The sequence below is a fragment of the Delphinapterus leucas genome, chromosome 13, assembly GCF_059928025.1.
Source record: "Delphinapterus leucas isolate spDelLeu-1000000601 "Yukka" chromosome 13, BTC_Dleu_Yukka2, whole genome shotgun sequence".
Lineage (NCBI taxonomy): Eukaryota > Metazoa > Chordata > Mammalia > Artiodactyla > Monodontidae > Delphinapterus > Delphinapterus leucas.
The window spans coordinates 49,688,617-49,696,269 of NC_143141.1; the positions used below are offsets into that span (position 1 = coordinate 49,688,617).

The 7,653-nt window shown below is 35.2% G+C and overlaps 1 pseudogene; it reads left to right on the top strand.

Annotated features, from left to right (window-relative positions):
* The first annotated feature begins 6,352 nt into the window (after positions 1 to 6,352).
* On the top strand, positions 6,353 to 7,314 carry LOC111186564 (small ribosomal subunit protein eS12 pseudogene; annotated as a pseudogene).
* The last annotated feature ends 339 nt before the right edge of the window (positions 7,315 to 7,653 follow it).

Here is a 7,653-nt window from a genome sequence, read left to right on the forward strand (position 1 = left end):
ACTACCTGAATATCCAATACACACAATGGTCTATGTAGCTTACTGGTCTGTAGAAGCCACTTTCTCTAACTGGAACTCTTCCTCATCCTCTCTCCAGCTTTATCTGGCTAATTCCTTCTCATTCAGGTCTCTGCCTAGAAATAATTTCCTCCATAAAGCCTCCGCTTGATACACCAATGAGACATGGCATCCTCCACAGCATCCCGAAATTTCCTCTATTATAGCACATGTCAGTCCCATAGCATTGCAATGATTTCTTTACTTCTCTAGCCACTCCCTGAACAACGAGTTTCTTGGGGGCACAGACTGTGTTGTGGTCGCTGTTACAGCTTGTTAGACTTGTTAGAGGAAAAGGAAGTTGGAGAGCATCGAAGACTAAATTAGCTGAACTGTCATGTTTATACTGAAGGACACTTTTGAGAAAGAAATAATGAGGTTGGGAGTATTATGGTCAGCTATTATTTTGGAAATGTATAAAAATGAAAAATACAAAACACATTTTGAGAAAAAAAATATAAGAAACCTGACAAGCATCACCTCAGCCAGGTTGTTAAGGTCAACATCAACAGTGATGTCATGTTGATAGTATGTATCCTTGTTACATTGTGATAAAAATGGCACTTTACCTCTGCAGTATTCCTACGCAAAACCATAATCCCAGTCCAATCAAAAGAAAAATATAAGACAAATCCCAATGGAGGGGCATTCCACATTCTACAAAATACCTAATGAGTACTCCTCAAAATTATTAAGGTCATCAAAAACAAGGAAAGTCTGAGAAACTGTCATAGCCAAGAAGAGCCTAAAGGACATGATGGCTCATGTAACCTGATATCCTAGATCGGATTCTGAAACAGAAAAAGGTAAAACCTAAGGAATATGAATAATGTATGTACATTCATTAATAATAATGTATAAATATTGATTCATTCATTGTAACAAATGTTACCATGCTAATGTAAGATGTTAATAATAGAGGGAACTGGGCACAGAGCATATGGGAACTCTTGGTACAATCTTTGCAATTTTTCTGTAAATCTAAAACTGTTCTAAAATTAAAAGCTTATTTCTTTTAATGGGCAAAATATTTAAATAGACACCATATGCCCCCAAAATGGTGTATAAATGCAATATGAAAAAATTCAACATGTTTAGTCATAAGAAAAATGCAAATTCTCATAATGCAATACCACTACAAACACATTAGAATAGTTAAAATGCAAAAGACTGGCAAAATCAAGTGTTCTTGTGGATACACAGCAACTGAAATTCTCCAACATTGTTATGGGAATGCAAAAATGATAGTTAATCTTTAAAAAAGTGTGGTGATTTTTTGTAAAGTTAAATACACTTTTCACTAGATCTAGCAATTCCACTCCTAGATATTTACTCAAGAATAATAAAATACATATTCACACCTACATACATAAGATGTAAAATGATATCATCAACCACAAAAATAACAACACAACAAAAAAGGATAATCACTTGGAAATTCATGAAAACTTTTTGAAATAACCATAGGTTTATATTCTTAGGTTATGCATGCTAAAATATTTAAGGGTAAAATGTTATGTCTGCATCTTATTCTCAAATGATTCAGCAAAAGAAAAAAGGAAGGGAGGAAGGAAGGAAGGAAAGGAGAGAGAGAAGCAAATTGACAAAATATTAAAAATTGGTGAATCAAGAAGAAGAGTATATGAGTCCTGTTATTCTTGTAACTTTTCTTGTAACTTTTGAAATTTTTCAGAATAAAAAGTTGTGGGGAAAAGCAAACTCAGTAATAGCACTGGTAAGATGATAGGAATTTCTCTAGGGGTCGATTGTTATTTTTTACTTTGCTCACTGGCTAAAGACTAGCCAAAGTATTTATGTAGCCTGAGCACTTAAAATGTGACTGTCTTCGCAGAATAGTCTATGAACCATGAACTGTTTATTAAACTGTGAACTGTTTATTAAAATTTCCTCAGATGGTTCAACTAAATTTAGGGTTATATGCTTAACACCAGTACAACCCCGCTGTAAAATAAAAAGTTCCATCCTACAACTTTTGTACTCTAGATAATGTGCAACTTATTTGTCCAGTTGTTTTGGAATCATGTAGACATTTTTATTCAGGATTGATTTTTTTAAAAAGAAAGCAAAATAGGCAATAAAGATAAGCCAACTAATTTTTAATTTAAAAGGATAATCCCCTTGGGAACCTATTGTTTATTTCAATAATGCTACTGTTGTTCAAACATTCTAGGAATCCCACTTTGGTTCTTCAGAGCCTACTTATAAACCTGCTAATGAAATCAGTGTGGTTATTTTAAATATATCCTCATTATATTTTGGACAAAATGGCATCAGAACATGTGATCACTCAAGTTATTTGCCTTTCTTTAACTCAAATGACTAATGGTATTTTTGAAAGTCTACCTTAACAAATCAAAAATTGCCATCATAAATGCTATTCAAAAAAACTTTCCATGTCTCTAAAATAAAAAACAAAATAAGGGCTCCAAAACTACATGGTAGGCCAGGAGTTGGTAAACATTTTCTGTAAAGGTTCAGATAGTAAACAACTACTAAAATGAATGAACTTACCTGTATCACAATAAAGTTTATTTACAAAAACAGTTGGTGGAACACATTTGGTCCACAGGCCCTAGTTTGTTGATCTTGGTTTTAAGTAATGACAGAATAACCGAAATAATTATATTGCCTTCTAAATTGATGGCAATTACTGGGATATATAGTTTTTGGCTTAAAATTTTTTTTCACCTACTGTTTTATAGTCACTAGTAAGGTATTTTAAAACCTTGTTTAAAAGCAATATTTTTATTTACCATCACATCAAAAAGAATAAAATATGCAGGAATAAATCTAACAAAGGAGATAAAAGGCATGTACTCAGAAAACTATAAGACACTGATGAAAGAAACTGAAGACAACACAAACAAATGGAAAGATATACTATGCTCATGGATTGTAAGAATTAATATTGTTAAAATGACCATACTATCCAAGGCAATCTACAGATTCAATGCAATTCCTATCAAAATACTAATGGCATTTTTCACAGAACTAGAACAAATAATTCCAAAATTTGTATGGAACCACAAAAGATCCCAAATAACCAAAACAATCTTGAGAAGGAAGAACAGAGCTGGAGGGATTACACTGTCTGACTTCAGAGTATACTACAAAGCTACAGTCATCAGAACAGTGTGGTATTGGCACAAAAACAGACACATAGATCAGTGGAACAGAATAGAGAACCCAGAAATAAACCAACACCCTTATGGTCAATTAATCTATGACAAAGGAGGCAAGAATATACAATGGAGAAAAGACAGTCTCTTCAACAACAAATGGTGCCGGTAAAACTGGATAGCTACATGGAAAAGAATCAAACTGGACTACTCTCTCACACCATGCACAAAAATAAATTTAAAATAGATTAAAAGTTAAATGTAAGACCTTAAACGATAAAATTCCTATAAGAAAACATAGGCAGAACACTCTTTAACATAAATCATAGCAATATTTTTTCAGATCTGTTTCCTAAGGCAAAGGAAACAAAAGCAAAAATAAACAAATGGGACCTAATTAAACTTTAAAGCTTTGGCACAGCAAAGGAAACCATCAACAAAACAAAAAGACAACCTACTGAATGGGAGAAAATATTTGCAAATGATATGACCAATAAGGAGTTAATATCCAAAATATATAAATAGCTCATGCAATTCAATGTAAAAAAAAACAACCTTATTTAAAAGTGGGCAAAAGATCTGAATACACATTTTTCCAAAGAAGACATACAAATGGCCAACAGGCACATGAAAAGACACTCAACATTGTTAATCATCAGAGAAATGCAAATTAAAAATCATAATGAGATATCATCTCACTCCTGTGAGAAAGGCTATCATCAAAAAGACCACAAATAACAAATATTGGCAAGGATGTGGAGAAAAGGGAATCCTTGTACACTGTTGGTGGGAATGTAAATTGGTGCAGTCACTATGGAAAACAGTATGGAGATTCCTCAAAACATTAAAAATAGAACTATCATACAATCCAGCAATACCACTCCTGGGTATTTATCTGAAGAAAACAAAAATACTAATTAAAAAAGATATATACACCCCTATGTTCATTGAAGCGTTATTTACAATAGCCAAAACATGGAAGCAACGTCAACAGGTGCCCATAAATAGGTGAACTGATAAAGATCTGTGTGTGTGTGTGCACGTGTGTGTGGGGTGTGTGTGTGTGTGTGTGTGTACAATGGAATATTACTCAGCCACAAAAAAGAATTAAATCTTGCCATTTTTGACACCATGGAGGGAGCCAGAGGGTTATTATGCTAAGTGAAATAAGTCAGACAAAGACAAATACCATATGACTTCACTTATGTGTGGAATCTCAAAAAACAAAACAAATGAACAAACATAACAAAATATAAACAGAGTTACAGATACAGAGAGCAAACAGGTGTTTGCCAAAGGGGAGGGTCAGGAAAGAAATATGTGAGGGAGATTATCAGGTACAAACTTCCAGTGGCAAAATAAATGAGTAATGGGTATGAAATGTACAGTGTGGGGAATATAGTCAATAACTATGTAATATCTTTGTACAGTAACATATTGTAACTAGACATTGTGGTGATAAGTTTGAAATGTAGAAATATCTAATCATTCTGTTGCATAACAGGAACTAATATAGTGTTGTAGGTCAATCATATTTCAAAAATTAACTAACAAACTCATAAAAAAGGAGATCAGATTTATGGTTAGCAGAGGTGGGGGGTGTGGAAGGCGGAATTGGATGAAGGAAGGAAGGCAGTCAAAAGGTACAAAATTCCAGTTATAAGACAAATAAGTACTAGGGATGTAATGTACAATGATAATTAACACTGCTGCCTCTTACATATGAAAATTGTTAAAAACTAAATCCTGAGTTCTCATCATGAGAAAAAATTTTTTTTCTATTTTTAAAATTTTGTACCTATATGAGATGATGGATGTTCACTAAACTTACTGTGATAATAACTTCATGATGTATTATATGTAAATCAAATCATTATGCTGAATACCTTAAGCTTATACAGTGCTATATGTCGAGAAAGAAAAAAAATAAAAGCAATATTTTTAAACTGTATTTGAGGAAAGTATTGCATTGATATTTCCTCTCCCAGAGGGGAAGCAATCACAAAACAAGTACAGTTTTATCATTAATCATCAGGAGCTGTATTTTGATTTTAAAGATGATCATTAAAAATAAAACACAATGCATCATCCCACTGCTCTAAGAGCATTGTTGTAGATTCCATTCTTCAGGAAGTAATCTGAGGGCAACTCACTTAGTATCAATATAATCTTTGTAAAAAGGAAAAAAAAAACAGTAAAGATAAAACACAGCAAGCACAAAAAATTCAATGGCAGAATGATAACATGACCAATAATTAGTGGGTAAAAAATCAGTTTATCCAAAACATCAGGGAGAACACAAGGGGCTTCCCTGGTGGCGCAGTGGTTGAGAATCTGCCTGCCAATGCAGGGGACACGGGTTCAAGCCCTGGTTTGGGAAGATCCCACATGCCGCGGAGCGGCTAGGCCCGTGAGCCACAATTACTGAGCCTGCGCGTCTGGAGCCTGTGCTCTGCAACAAGAGAGGCCATAATAGTGAGAGGCCCGCGCACCGTGATGAAGAGTGGCCCCCACTTGCCGCAACTAGAGAAAGCCCTCGCACAGTAATGAAGACCCAACACAGCCAAAAATAAATAAATAAATAAATAAATAAATAACACAAGATGAAAGCAATCTGCAGACTACTTATATCATTGTTTACTAATTTCACTGTCATATGAAATCAAAACATATTTCCTTCACATTCACAAATTTTAATAAATAAAACTAAAATCTTTTTTCAGATAGAGATTGATGTTTGCAAATGTTTGATATAAAGAGCAAAAACCATAACTAGCTCTATTTAAACAAACTATGCCTTTTCTCTTTGTTAAATTAAATGCTGTTATTTGAATTAATGTTACAATTTTCACACCTTCAAAAAATAGATATCAAGAGGGACCTGGACTAACAAATCATACTAATTTGGCTCTTTTTCCCTTTTGGTATTTTTCTCCCCACTACACTAGTGATTCTCAAATGCAGTCTTGCATTTGCAGTCCTGCATTCTCAAATGCAGTCTCATATGCAGTCCTAGTGATTCCTGATGCAGTAGCATCAGCTAGGAATCATCTAGGATTCTGTTAGAAAGGAAAACCCTTGCTGTTTCCCTGACACCACTGTGGAGGCAGAGGCTCGGGTGCATTCAAGATTGGCAGCACCCATAACCCACCACCATGGTCAAGGAAGGCATTGCTGCTGGAGGTGTAATGGACATTAATACTGCTTTACAAGAGGTGTTGAAGACCATCTACAACCACGATGGCCTAGCACATGGAACTCACAAAGCTGCCAAAGCCTTAGACAAGTGCCAAGTCCATCTCTGTGTGCTTGCATCCAACTGTGATGAGCCTATGTGTGTCAAGTTGGTGTAGGCCCTTTGTGCTTAACACCAAACCAACTTAATTGAGGTCGATGACAACAAGAAACTAGAGGAATGAGTAGGCCTCTGTAAAACTCACTGAGAGGGAAAACCTAACAAAGTGGTTGGTTGAAGTTGTATGTTGGTTAAGGACTATGGCAAAGAGTCTCAGGCTAAGGATGCCATTGACGAGTACTCCAAATGCAAGAAATGAACAAATGAAAAACTTAGCTAAGAAAGAAAGAAAGGAAGGAAGGAAGAAAGAAAGAAAGGCAAATTTGGGGACCTTACCTCAAGACCTCCTGAATCAGAATCACTGGGGTTAGGACCCAGTAACAACTCTCCAAGTGGTATTGATGCACACACAGGTTTGAGAATCATACTCTCGGTTGTTGGATCCGAGGACAGGTCCATCTCAAGTCTCCTCAGCTTTTCCATGTTCTACTAGTTTAGATCTAAAGGAGGGGAGAGTGAAAATGGCTTGCAAATGGAATCCTATAACCACTCATATCTGCTACTCCTCCGGCTCACGACCAACTGCCTAACCCATATGTAGACTTAACGTAGTAGCACATGAGGCATCTACTCATGTAGTCCTCACTCAGCTAAAGTTCAAGGACTGATACTGCAGGATGAGGATGGAGAGGGATATTATTTTTCACAAGAAGAATTACAGAGCAATTGACTCCTAAACTATGTGTATGTATAATATCAGTTGCAATAATATCTTAAATATATTTAAAAAAGAGATCCATTAGAGCCTTCACTTATAGAACATTTGCTTATATATCAATAGAACACGTCTTTGTATAATGATGGGGAATAAAATGTCACGGAAATAAGTGCACTCTCAGAGTGTGATGAAAATTCACCTACAAATACTGAAGCACATGAGCACACTGCTTTCAGTTTCTTTCTGTTTGGACTTAACCCCTGCTTGGTCAAAGAAATTAGGAAAATTAGAGCTGTATAAAGTAACAAGTCTCTTCCCAATTAAAAACCATTTTAAATAATAAAGATGTAACCAACGAATCAAAACGCTGCTATACGCACTGCACTGTGATAAGCACTGACGAGGAGAGGCTATAAATTAAAAAAGCAAAAACAAAAAACCCC